This window comes from Cervus canadensis, chromosome 20 (genome assembly GCF_019320065.1).
Source record: "Cervus canadensis isolate Bull #8, Minnesota chromosome 20, ASM1932006v1, whole genome shotgun sequence".
In the NCBI taxonomy this organism is placed as follows: Eukaryota; Metazoa; Chordata; class Mammalia; order Artiodactyla; family Cervidae; genus Cervus; species Cervus canadensis.
In genome coordinates this window covers 33,610,145-33,628,550 of record NC_057405.1, presented here as the reverse complement: position 1 = coordinate 33,628,550, position 18,406 = coordinate 33,610,145, and positions in this window count along the sequence as shown.

Genomic DNA, 18,406 nt, shown 5'->3' with positions numbered 1-18,406 from the left:
CTGTCAATGGACATTTAGGTTGCTTCCATGTCTTGTTTATTGTAAACAGTGCTCCAATGAACATTGGGGTGGGCATATACACTCTACTGTTAACAAAATTATAAAATAACTTTATTTAAAAAATGCTAACTGTATAGTTAAGGAACAAGGAAGACATTGAATATCTATCCATGATTTTATCAGTTGTATAATGTCACTTTTGTATGTTCATTTTGATACTATACATTTTAGATGAATTTTGTTATTGTTTTATTTTAATAATATCCTCCATACTGTAACAGTGGTAATAGGACATAAAATTTAAAAAATAAGGTGAGAAAAGTTAAAATATAATCAAAGTAAGATTGATTATTAGAAATAAAGTTAAGTCACTTTGTAACTTGAATGGTTAGTTCTCATAAGTACTGATCTGGTTCCAAATTTTTTAGAAGTAAAATAAAAGTGGAATTCAATTAATTGTACTCTGCTCTTTATCTGAAGAGGTATTTATTTATCTTACTGAATATAGGAGTAATGCATTATATGGCTCATTCTGAAATGGTTATTAAACAAAATGTTTTCAATGGTGTGAGGGCATAAATTAAAACCTGATCTATAGGCTCTAAATATGTGTTTTTTGAATCAATAAATTCCTGAGCAGTTATATCAATTTTTTTCTGATTAGCTTCTATTCAAATCCAAAATGTAACTTTTTAAAAACTTGAGGAAATAACTCCACCAGGTTTAGAGCTTAGAGACCAGAGAGAAGCATTAGTTTTTGGACAATATTTGTTATTTTTTGAGTTATAAAGACATAAATATGTTATAAAACAGATATGTTCCTGGCTTGTGAAACCTAAAACATAAAGTGAAAGATTTTCACTGTTTTACTGTTCTCTTAAATGTTAAAATCAAGTCCCATTCTCTTTAGGACTCTCTCAAAGACACATGGCAAGTAGGTGGTGATGTCTGAATTCCACCCAGCCAGTCTGGAATTGAATGTTGTCTGTTATGTTATCAGGAGCTCAGTCTCAATCTGGAAGTTACATTATCTTTGCCAAGTGAAAAGAGATCCATGGGCTTAAGACATCAGATGCAAAACAAGCAAAATTGACATTTTTTTGACAGAAAATTTTGTGTACTGACTTATTTTTGCCCAGAAGGATATGCCAAGTTTCCTATGCAAGTAGGTGGCCTACAGCTGTGTTTTAGAAATAAAAAAACCAAAACAGACATTTCTCTATATAATGAGGCAAACTGTCACAGAGGCCAAGCAATAGAAAGCTCACAGAGCAAGTTAAGATGCTTGAGTCACACACACACACACACACACACACACATCCCTCAAGAGCATACATATTCTAAAATGTAGTAAAATATTGGGTCAATATTTACAGAGTCACAAATTCATTGTTATGATGCACCAAACATTTCTATTTGTGTCTACAGATTAAACTCATCTGTACTGCTTTATACACTCTCTGTTTGCTTTATGAAGTCAGTGTAATTTTAATATCAAAACTGTATCTGGGAAATGTACAAAATTTAAAACTACAAAAGCAAACCTATTGTGAAAAATAGGCAGTTTTTAATATAAAATATTGCCAAATAGTGCTATTGTGAAATACTATTTTAAATAAAGTTCATTCTAGAACTCAAGGTTAGTTCACTATTAGAAATCTATGCTTAATTATTAAGTAAAAAATTTAAAGAAAAATATTCATAAATCACAAGTATACTGCAGAGCCATTTAGTGAATTCACCTAGAACTGTAATGTTGTAGAGGGTATGCAGAAAAAAAACCACTTAAGTATGATAAAAATTTAGTGTGGCCCAAATCATATATGTGTTTAATTTATCCCCAAAGTTGAGTTCATTTCCAAAAAGTAAAGTAAGTCTAAAATGCTTTCATGTTCAAGTGTCAAGAAAAACATCATAGGAAATTAAGATACAAGTGCTTCACAAGAACCAGATTTGAAAATGAAAAATGAAATCTGGAAATATTACTGTAAATGTCTCTTTTTGGTGTGCATGGAGAAAATATTATTCTGGGAAACCACAAAAGCCAAGTGACTTAAATTACAGAATATTTTATATCAGAAGTAGCTGTTCTGTGAACTTTTCCTTTATATTTCAATTTTTGCTCAGGATAAATCTCAACACCAGAATACTTTAGATACCTAAATACAAGACATGATGCCATAAAACTCCTAGAAGAGAACACAGAACATTCTCTGACATACATCATAGCAATATTTTATAGATCAGTCTCCCAAGGCAAAAGAAATAAAAGAAAAATAAACAAATGGGATCTAATCAAACTTAAAAGTTTTGTGCAGCAAAGGAAACCATCAACAAAATGAAGAGACAACTACAAAATGGGAGAAAATATTTTCAAACATGCAACCAACAAGCTGTTATTATCCAAAACATGCAAGCCGTTCACATAGCTCATCAGGGATTATCTGGTGGCTCAGATGGTTAAGTGTCTCTGCCTGCAATGAAGGAGACCCGGGTTTGATCCTTGGGTTGAGAAGATCCCGTGGAGAAGGAAATGGCAATCCAATCCAGTATTCTTGCCTGGAGAATTCCATGGACAGAGGAACGTGGTGGGCTAGAGTCCATGGGATTACAAAGAGTCGGCCATGACTGAGCAACTAACACTTTTCACACTTTCATACAACTCAATACCAAAAAGCCAAACACCCCAATCAACATGAGCAGAACTAAACAGATATTTTTCCAAAAAAGACACATAACTGACCACAGGCACATGAAAAGATGCTTAACATTGCTAATTGTTAGAGATATGCAATGACAGTGAGGTATAACTTTACCTAGTCAGAATAGCTATAATCAAAAAGACTACAAATGAGTGCTAGAGAGGGTATGGAGAAAAGGAAGCCCTCCTACACTGCTGGTGGGAATGTAAATTGGTGCAGCCTCTATGGAAAGCAGTATGGGTATTCCTTAAAAAAATTAAAAATGAAGCTACCATATAATCCAGGAATCTAGAGTATATATTCAGAAAAAAACTAACTCTAATTCCAAAAGATGCATGTACCCCAATATCATAGTAGCATTGCTTACAATAGCCAAGGTATGGAAACAACCCAAATGTCCTTCAATAGACAATTGGCTTAAGAAGATGTGGTATATATATATTTACACACACATATATACACACACACACACACACATATATATACACATGTATATATATCACACACACACATACACACACTCAATGGAGTACTACTCAGCCATAAAAATGATGAAGTGTTGCACTTTGCAGCAATATGGATGGACATAGAGAATATTTTTGAATATTCATAATTTTTTCATCTTTCTCTTTACATTTTTAAATTATAAAAGTATGATAACACATTTACAAGAGACTTAGAAAATACAGAACAAAGTTGCATATAGTTTCCCTGTAAATTACAACTATCTTTCTAAGTAGATAAATCAAGATTCTTAGTTGGAGTTTCAATAATAAACTCTCAAAAATTAGTAGAATTAATAGACAGAAAAGTAGAAGGATGTTAGTAGACCCGAAAAGCACTATGAACCAATTCAACATAATTAAGATATCTACCATTCACACAAGAGCAGGATATAAATTCTATTCAAGTTCCTGTAGACTTTAAACTAGGAGACACTGGAACATATCCAGGAACATAAACCAAGGTGCAAAAATTTCATGGTCAAAGGCATTGAAATCATACAGTCTGTTCTCTCATCACTGTTGACTTATTTTAGAGATCAATATCAAAAGATATTTGAAGGTAACCTAGATATTTTCAAGTGCAATGTGACATTTACCAAAAAAGATCTTTGACTTAGCCATTGAAAGCCTCAATAAAAGACTGAAAAACACAGAGGGTGATTGCAGAGAAGAAAGCATTTAAATGAGAAATTAATATCAAAATGACAAATTTTGGAGATAGTTTACAAACCTTGTGTTTCTGGAAACTAAATATCCACTTTAAGATGATGGATGTATCTAAGAAGCCATAACATGGAAAACTAGAGAATATTTGTAACAGAATAAAAGTGAAAAGAGAACGTATCAAAATTTGTTGCCTGCAGCTGAAGTTGTCCAATGCAATTATATACAATGTGGAATCTTGAATAAGACATGAAAACAAATAATGGACAATAGCATAAAACTTTGTGAAATCAGAACAACAGAAAAAAACGGCGAAATTGGAAAACATGAATTAAATGAAATGGGAGTACTGAATACGAAATAGAATAAGTGAAACAAACTAGATAAAAGTAAAAGATCCTCATATAGTCCAATTGTTTTTAAACATGGCTGCTTATTAGAATCACATCTGGAGTTTTGGAGAAAAAAACAATTCCTAGGCATTTGTATTTTTTAAAAACTCCAAGGTAATTCTAATGTGCATCTGGATTTTTAAAATTATTAAAAGTTTTCTATTAAACCGCAATTTAGTTATAGAGAATTCTGTTATTTTCTGTTCACCAATCATGATTCAATGGTGTTAAAAAAATAATAGTTACATGATCACAATGGTAAAAGATGTCTATCAGTTTTTATAAATAATAGCTGGATTAAAAAATAAAAGATAATTACAGTTACAAGCCATAATGGAAACATTATTAACCTAACAACATGAAATAGTTACATACAACTTGGGGGGTTAAGTAGAGTGATGTAAGTGGAAGCACACACATTCACATGTTTCATCCAGTCAGTCAGTTTATGTCTTTTGGATGGTGCATTTAATTCATTTACATTCAAGGTAATTGTCAGCATGTATGATTCTATTACTATTTTCTTTAGTGTTTTGAGTTTATTTTTTGTAAGTCTTTTCCTTCTCTTGTGTTTCCTGCCTTTTGCTTGTCTTTAAAGCTTTCAATTTCTCAGTCAAATCTGAACAAGAGTCTTGCCGGATAGAGTATTCTTCATTGTTATTTTTTCCCTTTTATCATTTTAAATATATTGTACCATTCCCTTCTGGCTGGTAGAATTTTTGTTGAGTAATCAACTGATAACCTTATGGGAGTTCCCTTCTATGTTATTTGCTGTTTTCCCTTATTGCTTTTAATATTTTATCTTTGCCTCTAACTTTTGTCGGTTTGATGACTATGTATCTCAGTACTGTTTCTATGTGTCTCGATACAGCTATTACTGTGTATTCCCCCTTGGGTTTTTCTTGCCTGGGATTCTCTACACCTCCTAGACTTGTTTGACTATCTCCTTTTCCATGTGAAGGAAGTTTTCAGCTATTATCCATTCAAATGTTTTCTTGGGTCCTTTCTCTCTTCCCCTTCTGTGCTGTGCTGTGTATGCTTAGTTGCTCAGTCATGTCCGACTCCTTGTGACCCCATGGACTGTAACCCGCCAGGCACCTCTGCCCATGGGGATTCTCCAGGTGAGAATACTGGGGTGGGTAGCCATTCCCTTCTCCAGGGCATCTTCCCAACCCACGGATCAAACCCAGGTCTTCTGCATTGCAGGCAGATTGTTTACTGTCTGAGTCTCAAGCTTCTACTTCTGGGACCCATCTATGCAATAATGCTATATATGTTATAACATATATATATATATATATACACATATACACACACACACACACACACATATATATGTTGCTATATATATATATATATATATATATATATATATATATGTTTCTATAATGCAGCAACAGCTGTTGCATCTGTGTATGCTATTTCTGTGTTGATGCTAAAGCCACCTGCATCAGAAGTCAGCACCTTTCAAGTTGCTCTAAGAATCCAGTCTTGTACTATCAGTTCTAAATGCTGTACAATTTACTGAAGACTTCATATGGGAGAAGGGAGATACCTTAATATTGTATATTCCAGCAAAGTATGTGACCAATCCGCAGAATCCTGTCAGTTCTCAGGAGTGACTTTTGGTAGTGCAGCCGCCAGCATAAAAGTCCTCTGATTTGCATTTCCCTGATGATGGACAGGGAGGCCTGGCGTGCTGCGATTCACGGGGTTGCAAAGAGTTGGACACGACTGAGTGACTGAACTGAACTGAACTGATGATTAGCAATGCTGAGCTAATCTTTCTATGTGCCTATTGGCCATCTACATGTCTTCTTTGAATATCTTGATACTGGTAAATTTATACTTTCCTTCTTTATAATCATCAAATTAATTATTTATGTACACTTGTTGAACTGAATGATTCATTTTACAGAATTTGTACTATATTATCATTTTATAAAGAGTGTTGATTTTTTTTCTAGCAAAAAGATTACCTTCAACTCATGGAGGATAGACCTTTTGTTTTTCTCTTAGTTTTCAGATGACTCCCTTAATCCTGACATGTTTTATTCTAACAGTGTAATCTTTATGGGACCTAAATAGATAGTCACGGTTATTTATCAAGGTCCTCTAACAATGCAGGACTCAACCTCATACTCCAGTCTTTAACATCTTTTCAACCTTTCTTTAAAATTTTTATTTTATTTTGGAGTAAATTAAAAGATGCTTACTCCTTGGAAAGAAACTTATGACCAACCTAGATTGCATATTAAAAAGCAGAGACATTACTTTGCCAACAAAGGCCCATCTAGTCAAGGCTATGGTTTTTCCAGTGGTCATGTATGGGTGTGAGAGTTGAACTGTGAAGAAAGCTGAGTGCTGAAAAATTGATGCTTTTGAATTATGGTGTTGGAGAAGACTCTTGAGGGTCCCTTCGACTGCAAGGAGATCCAACCAGTCCATCCTAAAGGAGATCAGTCCTGCGTGTTCATTGGAAGGACTGATACTGAAGCTGAAACTCCAATACTTTGGCCACCTCATGCGAAGAGTTGACTCAGTGGAAAAGACCCTGATGCTGGGAGGGATTGGGGGCAGGAGGAGAAGGGGACAACATAGGATGAGATGGTTGAATGGCATCACCGACTTGATGGACATGAGTTTGAGTAAACTCCAGGAGTTTGTGATGGACAGGGAGGCCTGGCATGCTGCGATTCATGGGGTCGCAAAGAGTTGGACATGACTGAGCGACTGAACTGAACTGAACTGATAGCTGATCAATAATGTGTTAGTTTCAGGTGTATAGCAAAGTGATTTTGTTATACATGTATCTATTATTTTTCAAATTATTTTCTCATTTAGGTTATTACAGAATACTGCTTTTCACTGGGTTCCCTGAAGTTCCCTTTATCCTCACAAACACAGTTCAGCCAAGGCTTTCGTGGAAGTTAAGATGCAGATGTCAAAGTCTTCTCTTCTGTGGCTCTTTCCTATTTTGGATATTCTACCTCTATTTCTGGTTTTTACTGGAAGCTCTAAAATCCATTCTTGGACAGCTTGAGCCAGCCAACCATGGCTTGCTTTCTGGGTTAGCCAAACTACACTACATGGGCAGTGGGCTCTCCTCAAGAGAAAAGTTTTCCAAATGTGAATTCACCTGGTACAGTTCTTTTCTTTCAAAAGTATAATTCTCTCAAGTCTTTGCCAGCTTTTATGCTGGCATTAAAATAAAATATTAAAATAAATAAATATAGCAAATATATTAAATTCAAGTAAAACAAATACATTTTATGGTTGTATCCATTGGCCTCATTCATTTGAAAAATGGGCCTGGTTACAAAATGCTACAAAATGTATACTTTGTAATTAATTATAAAAAAAGGAAATTATAATGCAAGATACTAAGGGTTTTGTATCTCCTTTCTCAGGGAGTTTTTGGTGGAGACTTTTAAAATATCTTTCACTTTTAGAAAAAATTATTACATAAATGTGACAACTAAACAGAATTCTAACAAATTCAAAAGATTTAATTTATAAATTATTAGGAAGAACCAAACCATTATACAAAAGAACTTTGGATGTGTTTCTCTTTTAGTCAGATTGTTAAATATTTAACCATGACCAAAAAATTATTTTTGTTGAAAAATTTTCAAACTTTTAGGAAGCTTCATCCAATAAATGCAGAAACTGTTTGCCATAAAATGTTATACTTTGGTCTCCGACTTATTTCTCCTATTTTGTAAATGCAGTTATTCTTTATGTCTGTCCACATAAAGCTATGATGTCATGTCTTTGATGATATTTATTTTGTGCTTATCATCATAAGAAACAGAAAAATCATCATCAGAAGCACGCCCAGAAGGTAAACTCAACAAAGGCATGTTCAGCTTTTCAGTATAGCTCTTTTTCTATAAGACTATTGTCTATATCTGTAATTCTAGTCTAGGTTAGAGCAGGATCCACAAAGGGCCCCAAAGTGACCCACTCTGTCCTCTCTCCTCTGTTTACATACTTGAAATATATTTCTCACTGAGCCTGCTCATAGTCGTCAGCTAGGGACTGTGAAGAAAAGTCATTACTGATTGAAATATACACTTACAACAGAAACAGAACATATGTATATGAACAAGTAAATATTAATACTGAATCATTTATGAGGCACAAAATGTAGAGAGAAGTGGTATAGAACCTGGGGATAATAACGGACCACTTGAACCACAGCTAGGTATTTTTAAAATTTTTTTCAATTATTTTTTATTGACATATAATTGCTTTACAATGTTATGTTAGTGTCTGCTATATAACAAAGTGAACCAGCTATGTGTAAATATATCTACATATATCTATATATCTTCCTCTTGGACCTCCATCCCACTCTACCTCCCATCCCACCCACCTAGGTCATCATAGAACTCCAAGCAGAGCTCCTGTGCTTATAGCAGGTTCCCAATAGCTGTGTATTTTACACAAGATAGTGTATATATGTTTTAATGCTATTCTCTCAATTTGTCCCACCCTCCTCTTCTCATCCTGTGTCCACATGTCCCATCTCTATGTCTGCATCTCTATTTCTGCCCTGGAAATAGATTCATCTGTACCATTTTTCAGATATAGATGAGAAAAAGAGCCTGGAATTAAGAAAATAATTATATGGGAATATTCAGCTTGAACAAAGTAGAGGGGCAGAAAAAGAATGATGTGTTTAGGGAAAATAAAATGAGTAGCTCATCCTGGCTGATTATAAAAAGTCCATAGCGAGAAAGGGAGATACTTCATGACTGAAAATATGCAATGGATCTGGACTGCGTATTTCACAAAATTTTATTGCCTCCTCCAAAGCAGTTTATCATATTAATTATTCTAAAATTTTCCATTTCTGAAAACTGCAATATCTAGCAGTGATCATGCTGGAAAACAAATTTAAATTCTTATCTTCTCTGAGCAAACATCTTTTGATGACTAAGCTTGAACTCTGACTTTGTGTGGGCTTCTTGTTGATTGACATTTTCAACTGAGTCAGTTCAGAAACATTGGAGTTTTATTTTCATGACACAGACTACTCAGGAGGCTACACAAAATCAATCCAGCTGATCAGACTTTCTTAAAGATGAATCAGAGGAATCTGTAAATGATGGGCGGGCTGGCCTTTCCCAGTAGGCACTTTTTTCCCCTGTATTTTGACAAAATATATGGTAAATGGATGAAAGGATGGATGTCTGAGAGGACATTTAAAGATAGCTCTTAAGACATAAGATGAATCCAATTATGAGTCACAGAATCACCAACTGTAATTTGCTATAATGTGAACTAAACATACAATATCAAGGACATATAGAAACATTTAAATAACTTCAGTAAATACTTTGCTCTTATGTCAATTTACTGTAACTTGAATATTCTCTAGAATATTCAAAGTTAACATAATAGATTCAGTAGATTTAGTATTCATATTAAAAAAGAAGATAAAATGTTCATATTAAAATGTCAATACCTCAAGCCATGTAAACAAATATTTGTTAAAGCACCTGTGTCATATAAACCACTGTTTTTGTTGTTGCTGTTGCTCTCTGCAGAGAAACAAAGATGGAAAACATGCTGCTTGTGTTCTCAAGAAATTTACAACCTAATAATGGGGATAGACTTCACAGATTATTGGAAGACAGGCAGAAAGTGGTAAGTGCAGAAGAGGGCAAATAAAATATTATGAAATCAAAACAGTAGGAGAATTGTGAAGAAAGAGCAAGGAAAAATAATTTTCTTTTGCTCTGTGCTAAACATTGCCTGCCCATTATTTCATTTAATATTAATATCTTTTTGCCATAAGTACTACTTCTGTGCCAGTTTTTAAAAAATGAAGAACCTGAAACCTAGTGGATTACATAACAAACTCTTACAACTAGAAAGCTCATATACTCAGATTTTTCTTACTTTAAAGCTCCTCTTAAATACTGCACTACACTGCCTCCTAGGGGAAAGTTGCATGGAGATAGTATAATTATAAGCACCCTTACATGAGGTGAAGATGAGGAGAAGGGCATTCTGCAAAGTCAAAATACGAAAGAGAAAAGAACAAGATTTGTCCTGGAAGTCTTAAAAGTAGAACAAACTCAGAGTATCAGGTATATAATATTGGGTAAGATGTATAATGTATGTGTTTTATATACAGTATTAAGTATCAGACTAGACTGCCTTATCAAGTATAAGACTAGACTGGCAGATTCCTAGGAAAGAAGGTTGGACTTGACCAAGTGAAATGAGACTCCCTTCATTTGGAAAGAACAGTATTAGAATTACTTTTTTTGATAATCTTCAGTAATTTAGCATCTCCTCTTTTTCTAGATTTCATACCCATATTTCCTTATGGTACTTACAGCATGTCAGAATGTTTTAAAACAACCAGTCTTTTCAAGTTTCCCAATAGTGAATTTGATAAACAGAAAGAAATGAATATAACAAAGAAATCACCATACTATTCAATTGAGTCCTCAGCCAAAGATTTATATGTGTAATCTGTGGAACATAATTCATTCTATGTTAAAACATCTTTCCCACAATGGATCTTAGAAAAGCCTCGATGCCTTTCACAGTAGCACAGTTCATCTTTTGTTTGTGCAAATGTATAACGGATGTGCTTTTCTAAGCCTATAAAATGCATTCCTCTTTCCAAATGTGGGTGTTTGAATACATCAATCATTAAATAATTTGTTAGATTCTCTGTAGAAGTTCTATCAGCACCTGGTACTCTACCAGATGCTAGTAGCAATCATGTAATGACGTTGGTGATGCTCCAAGTTTGGGGTTTGCTTTCCTTTGAGGAATCATAATGGAGAACAGAAATGTCACAGTTTTCTGGCTGATGAAGCACCAAACAGTTCTGCCCCTTGCCTGGGTTGTAGACTTTTCCGGTATCTTACATAGCTTGTTGATTACTTACATGCGCTTTATAGGATTATCTCTTTCTTGTCAGTCCGCCTTTGAGAATCATTGAATCTGAATTGTATATGACTTCTGAACTCAACTTGATCCAACTCCATCACATTAGAGATGAGCAATCTGATGGCCAGAAAGACGAAATGACTGACAGTAACTTTTCAGTTGGTAGTGCTCAGCTAGGATGCGAACCTAGGCTAACAGTTACACGGCTACACCTCTCCTTCCATCCGCTTCCCCTTCAAGTATGATACTTGATAACCAATGAAGGCCTGTTCAATGTATGAATTTGGTAAACCAGAAAATAATTCTTTTTGCCCTCAATTTTTTAAAAATTTCAACTTACATTAAAGTTGGAAGATATGTACAATAAATATACATACACCTTTCACCTAAGATCATCAATTCTTAATAACTTGTCACATTTTCTTCCTTTTGTTTCTTCCTTCCTTCTTTCCTTCCTCCTCTCTCTCTCAACATATACAGACATACATATACATAAATGTCTATATACATATTAATAATTGTATATATATTTTCTATGACATTTATAAAAAGTTTAAGATATGAAAATTCACATCAAGTCCTTTATTGTGTGTCTCCTTCCCCCATGATCCCAAATTACCATAATACAATTGTCATATTCATAAAATGTAAATTGATACAAAACTATTACCTAATTTTCAGTCTGTATTGAAATATTTGTTTCTTCTAGTAATGTATCTTATAGTTATTTCTTTTTGCTTCCAGTTTAGGATCCAGTCAAGGATCAAGACTGCTTTAGTTATCGCTTTCTTTAGTACTCTTGCATCGAGTAGATATTCACATTTTTTAAGTCCTTCATGACATTGGCATTTTTGAAGACTAGATTACTTATTTTTCTGTATGGATTTGTCTGATTTTTCCTCATGATTAGAATCTGGTTTATCTGTTTTGGCAAGAAGGAGCCAAAATGATATTGTATCTTTCGTAGCGTATAAATGAAAGAAACACATGATGTCAACCTAACCCACCATTTAACATCTGTTAAATCAATCATCTAGTTAAGGTGATGTCCAGTTGATAAAAGCCTGTTAGTATTAGTTGCTTAGTCATGTCTGACTCTTTGAGACTTCATGGACTGTAGCCCGCCAGGCTCCTATGTCCATGAAATTCTCCAGGCAAGAATACTGGCGTGGGTTGCCATTCCTTTCTCCAGGAGATCTTCATGACTCAGGGATTAAACCCAGGTCTCCTGAATTGCAGGCAGACTCTTTACCATCTGAGCCACCAGGGAAGCCCTAAAAGCCTGTTAAGCAGTTAAATATTATCTGAGTTCTAAGTTTTTAATATAGTACCTACCAGATTGTTCACACATTGCAAATTCTATGTTCTGTAAATTTTAAAATTTAAAAATATAGGTTATATAGTGAAATATTTTATTTCCAGCATCATATATTATGTCTCAGGGCTTCCCTGGTGGCTCAGTCAGTAAATAATCCACTGGCAATGCAGGAGACCTGGGTTTGATCCCTTGGTCAGGAATACCCCCTGGAGTAGGAAATGGCAACACACTCCAGTATTCTTGCCCAGAAACTCACATGGACAGAGGAGCCTGGTGGGCTGCATGGAGTTGGAAGGGTCAGACAGGAATTAGCGAGTAAACCACCACCACCATTGTGCCTCAAGACTAACTTTTTTTTTTTTTAATTTTCATCTCTTTTCTCTCTATACCAAGGTTTAATTTATTCTGAAGTTTGGAATTCATTTTTGTATGCTTCTGCTTTCTGACAACAGATTTTTCAGCATTTAAAATTTGTTTTTATTTGCTATTATAGTAGAAAGCATGTTCTTTACAAAGTTTGTTATTTGAGTAGTGTTATCATTTCTACTAACCCAATAAATCAAATATCACTAAATGATTAATACCTTGATCATGGCTGTAGTCATGACATATTAAACTCTTCAACCTACTAATGACCTCATAAATTTAATCTTCAGAATATGCACAATGATGTAGGTTGCATTCTGTTAATATTGCATCAAACATCTAGCAACTAGTAACATTATGTTAAACTGTGTGATTCCAATTAATATAGGCATTGAAAACACCAATAATTACTGACTTCTTTTTATAGAGTGCAAATACAAACACTTTGACATCTTCTGAAGTATTTGCCATATGAAATTAATTATCTCTCATCAGGCTTATATTTTGATCTGCATTTAGTCTAACAGAATTATATTCACTTGAATCTGATAACTTAAAGTTTTCATAAAAGATAACACTTTGCTATTACTGATAACCTTATTCAAATATCATGTTTCCTTGGATAACCCTGTTTGCCAGGGTTAATTAGGCCATTTTAAAGCAAATCAAATGATTAAAAAAAAATAAAGCAAATCAAATGATTTAATTAGCACCATTTTGACAAAAGAAAGCTGTTCCAAGAAAGAAGGCATCCCTAAGGGCCTTGGTCTTTCTCTTGCATCACCCTAATTCTCTTGCCAAGATGGCTATCTTTCGTTCAGACTGCTTGCCATTGTACATTTCATGTGTCAGCCCAAATCCATCTCTTCAACACTAAGAAGTTTTTCTTGATCTCAGAGATTGATCAAAGATTTCACATAGGAAAAGAAATTAATTTTTTTCAGAGTTATTTTTTTCATTTTTAGTAAAGGCTGGGACTCTAAAAAGAGTTTATTTGTTAGCAAATTATAATCAACTCTATGCTTTGACAAAAATAACAACTATACCTGGAATGCTATAAGTAGAAAGTCTTTTCCTGAGGTTTCCAAGTAAAAACTGCCAGATACTTTTTTATTTTTTGCTAGCTTTCATCATCCTATTTGCTAATATACCTCACTGAAGGAAGGGCATTAAGTGAGACCATATTAGCAAGGCTTGTAATGCACGCAGGTACCTCTGTAGGAACAACGCTGTGCCTAAAAGTCACATTTAAGCTTGGCCACCAGGGATGCTCTTCCTAAGGAGGAATCACCATGAAAACTTCTTAGCAACCTTGTCAATTTCTAATAAACTATTTCTAAAATGTAATGTTCCCATGTAGTGTAACTCCATAACAGAATGGAAACAGGCTTAGAATAATTGAATTTCATGATTTGGAAGAGTTATTTAGTCTCATGTTTCTTAAACCTGAAAGATAATCAGAGTCATCTGGGGAGCTCTTTTGAAATACAGAGTATCCAACTGCAGACCTACTGAATCAGAATCTCCAGGAACCTGTGTTTAATTTCTAAAATTTGTTCAGCCTTATAAGTAAGTTAGGATTGACATAAGGTCTAGTTCAATGTGCTCAACCCCTTTTCACATCATCATTCACAAGGGAATTTACCATATTAATATGGCTCACTTGGATAAAGGCCTGAGACATCTCCAGAGGAGCTTCAGGGTCCAGCCAGTTGCACCCAGGCAGGAAGGAGCAGTATATCAGAACATCGATAACACATCTCTGGCTTAGTGATATATTCTAACAACCTAGATTAGCTAACAGGAAAACCTAGGAGTAGAAAACAATCTACAGTCGGCTCATTCCCAGAACAGCACAATCGTTCAGTGCTTCCGTTGTTACTCTCTTTTACTTTATGACAGAATGACATCCGAAGGCTTCAAAGAGAAATGTGTAGCTTATGAAGAATGTTGGGAAAGTGTACTCCTTAGAAAGTGTACTCCTTAGAATTCTTCTCTTTAACAATAATAAGAAACACAGCTCACACTTGAAAAAATTAATTATCTATATTTATATATATTTGTTACTTTTCCAACAAAGGTTCATATAGTCAAAGTTATGAAGTCATGTATGGTTGTAACAGCTGGACCATAAAGAAAGCTGAGTACTAAATAATTGATGCTTTAGAACTTGGTGTTGGAGAGGACTCTTGAGAGTTCCTTGAACTGCAAGGAGATCCAACCAGTCCATCCTAAGGGAGATCAGTCCTGAATATTCATTGAAAGTATTGATACTGAAGCTGAAGCTCCAATACTTTGGCCACCTGATGCAAAGAACTGACTCATTGGAAAAGACCCTGATGCTGGGAAGGATTGAAAGCAGGAGGAGAAGTGGACGACAGAGGGTGAGATGGCTGGGTGGCATCACCAACTCAATGGGCGTGAGTATGAGCAAGCTCCGGGAGTTGGTGATGGACAGGGAAGCCTGGCATGCTTCAGTCCATGGGGTCGCAGAGTGGAACATGACTGAGCGACTGAAGTGAACAGGATTAATTATGTATAATTATATATATTTAACTTTATATATTTTGGCCACCTCATGTGAAAAGTTGACTCATTAGAAAAGACCCTGATGCTGGGAGGGATTGGGGGCAGGAGGAGAAGGGGACGACAGAGGATGAGATGGCTGCATGGCATCACCGACACGATGGACATGAGTTTGAGTAAACTCCGGGAGTTTGTGATGGACAGGGAGGCCTGGCATGCTGCGCAAGGGGTCGCAAGGAGTCAGACAGGACTGAGCGACTGAACTGAACTGAACTGAACTTTATATAATTAAATATGTGTATACATATATATATATATATATATATATATATATATTCTCCAGTCTTCTCTATATCTAGATTCTGCTTTCTACTTAAGAGATTCGTTTTCAAATAGTCTGTCTCCGCATTATCTCAAGAGGGCCACCGGGCAGTTCTCAACAAGGCTAGAGCATGGATGTGGGGGAGAGAAAGGTGATGCTCACCTCAAAGACATGCTAGGTACACCACTGTATGTTTATACTGAGTAGAGACTATGTCATTTCTCACCATTTGATATCAGCTTAAGCAGAGCCATCTGACTGGTAAAGAAAGAGCAAAGCTGTCTTTAAGGTTCTGGATACAACATGAATTGAGATCCTAGAGCAGTGATTGTCTAGGGAAGGTTTCTGGCTAGGAAGATTAAGACTCTGCTAGCTCAGCAAAAGCCTCAGATAGCTGCAAGTTTAGGTTGCATCTATCAGAATGTTACTTTGAAGTTTTCATTTATTTCATATAATAATTTTATTTAAAATTAAGAATGTTTGTTATACAAAATATGTAACAGAATAAAAGGATAGTCTATTTTTCTCTGAAAAATCTGACTTTATGCAACATAAGGCTATAATCAAGCATCAATATTATCTTTGTGGTTATTCACCCTAATGAAAGATAATTTACAAAAAAAGGGAATGCTGAGATTTATGAGGACTACTTTGGCATAGATAAATGTAAAATTGCATGAAACATTACTTAACCTGAAAGAGTAGATAAATAGGAAAGTGTACTCCTTGGAAAGTGTACTCCTTAGAATTCTTCCCTTTAACAATGATAGAAATACAGCTCACATTTGAAAAATTAATTATACATACTTTATCTGTTTAATGAATTATATACAATTACATATATTTACTTATACATATATATATATATATATATATATATTCTCCAATCTTCTCCACATTAGAGGAGTTGATAAATAATCAAGCTGCTTTTGACTGAATCTTCATCACAGATCACTGTGCCTGAAAATCCCAAACAGGAGGATGACTCCTAACCTCACCAGCCTGTCTTCAGGGGCCCAACCTGTACAAATGGGTGAGAGAAAACTAATAGACTGCTAATGAGCTAGAATTATTTGGGTTTGTTAGCTTTTGCTATGATAATCTGACCATGGGACAGTATAGAACAAAATCTGTATAAATATATTTAACTAAATAGAATACCTGAGATGACTCACAATGAATAAACAAATTATTCAGATATACTGAGCATTTTTTATTTTTAGAGAGATTTATAATATTGATATTCATGGTGATTTCCTCTAGTTTATCACTTTAAGTTTACTTGAAGTATTTTTGTAAAACATAAAAGTCAATTGAAATTGTTCTTATTGAAATAGTTCCATCAAATGTTAGGGAAGTCTCTTAATATTTCACTACTAATCTTTCCTTTGGGTTTTGCCTGTGGCAGTGTGCATAGATCTGTTAGGAATATCTGAAGCAAATGCCAGCTCACTGACTTTATTTCTTTCCTAAAGTCAGTTTCCTTAATGTCAGTTTTGTTTTCTATAAAATCTGATCTACAATTTTAATAATGGTAATGTTACCTATATCACAAGACTGAGACAATAACTGTAGATATTTCTTATTAATTGTTTGGTACCAATGTAATATTTGTTACTTTTAGATGTTGGTATTATAATGAGCCCTATTCTTAAAGCTGCATCTAAACTATCATAAACACATTTTCAAGATATAAAACATATCTTTATTTTTAATTTTCACCATTTTATTAATATTTCAACACAGTACCTTAGTGGTTATAAGAATTTTTATATCCATGCATTAATTTATATTATTTTTCCCAAAATCCCATGAGACAAGTCATTCAGGAAACTAGGATAGTTTAAAATTGAGTAAATTTTCACATAGTCATTTGGTTCTAAAAAGACCTATGCTTCTATAACTCCATGGCTTTGTCATTCAAGGTTTTTGAGAGCTCTGCATGTTCTCTGAAATAAGACAACGCAGCTATTTAAGTATCATCAATCCTGTTCAAGAATACAAGAATATCACATTATATAACAAAATAAACCTCTTTTTAATACTTCTGTTTTTCTTATATGTGTTATATTTGTTGTTGTTATTGTTCAGCTCTTAAGTCTTGTCAAACTCTGTGTGACCCCACGAACTGCAGTGCACCAGGCTTCCCTTTCCTTCACTATTGTCTGGAGTTTGCTCAAATTCATGTCCATTGAGTCGGTGATACTATCTAACCATCTGTCTTCTGCCACCCACTTCTCATTTTGCCTTCAATATTTCCAGGCAACAGGGTCATTTCCAATGACTTGGCTCTTCTCATCTGGTGGCCAAATTGTTGGAGCTTCAGCTTCAGCAACAGTCCTTCCAATGAATGTTCAGGGTTGATTTCTTTTAGGACTGACTTGTTTGATCTCTTTGCAGTCCAAGAGACTCAAGAGTCTTCTCCAGCACTAAAATTAGAAAACCTAAAAGATGATACTGTTAAAGTGCTACACTCAATATGCAACAAATTTGGAAAACTCAGCAGTGGCCAAAGGACTGGACAAGGTCAATTTTTATTCTAATCCCAAAGAAGGGAAATGCCAAAGAATTTTTAAAATACTCCACAATTGCCCTCATCTCACATGCTAGCAAAGTAATGCTCACAATCTTCCAAGCTAGGCTTCAACAGTACATGAACCAAGAACTTCTAGATGTACACACTAGATTTAAAA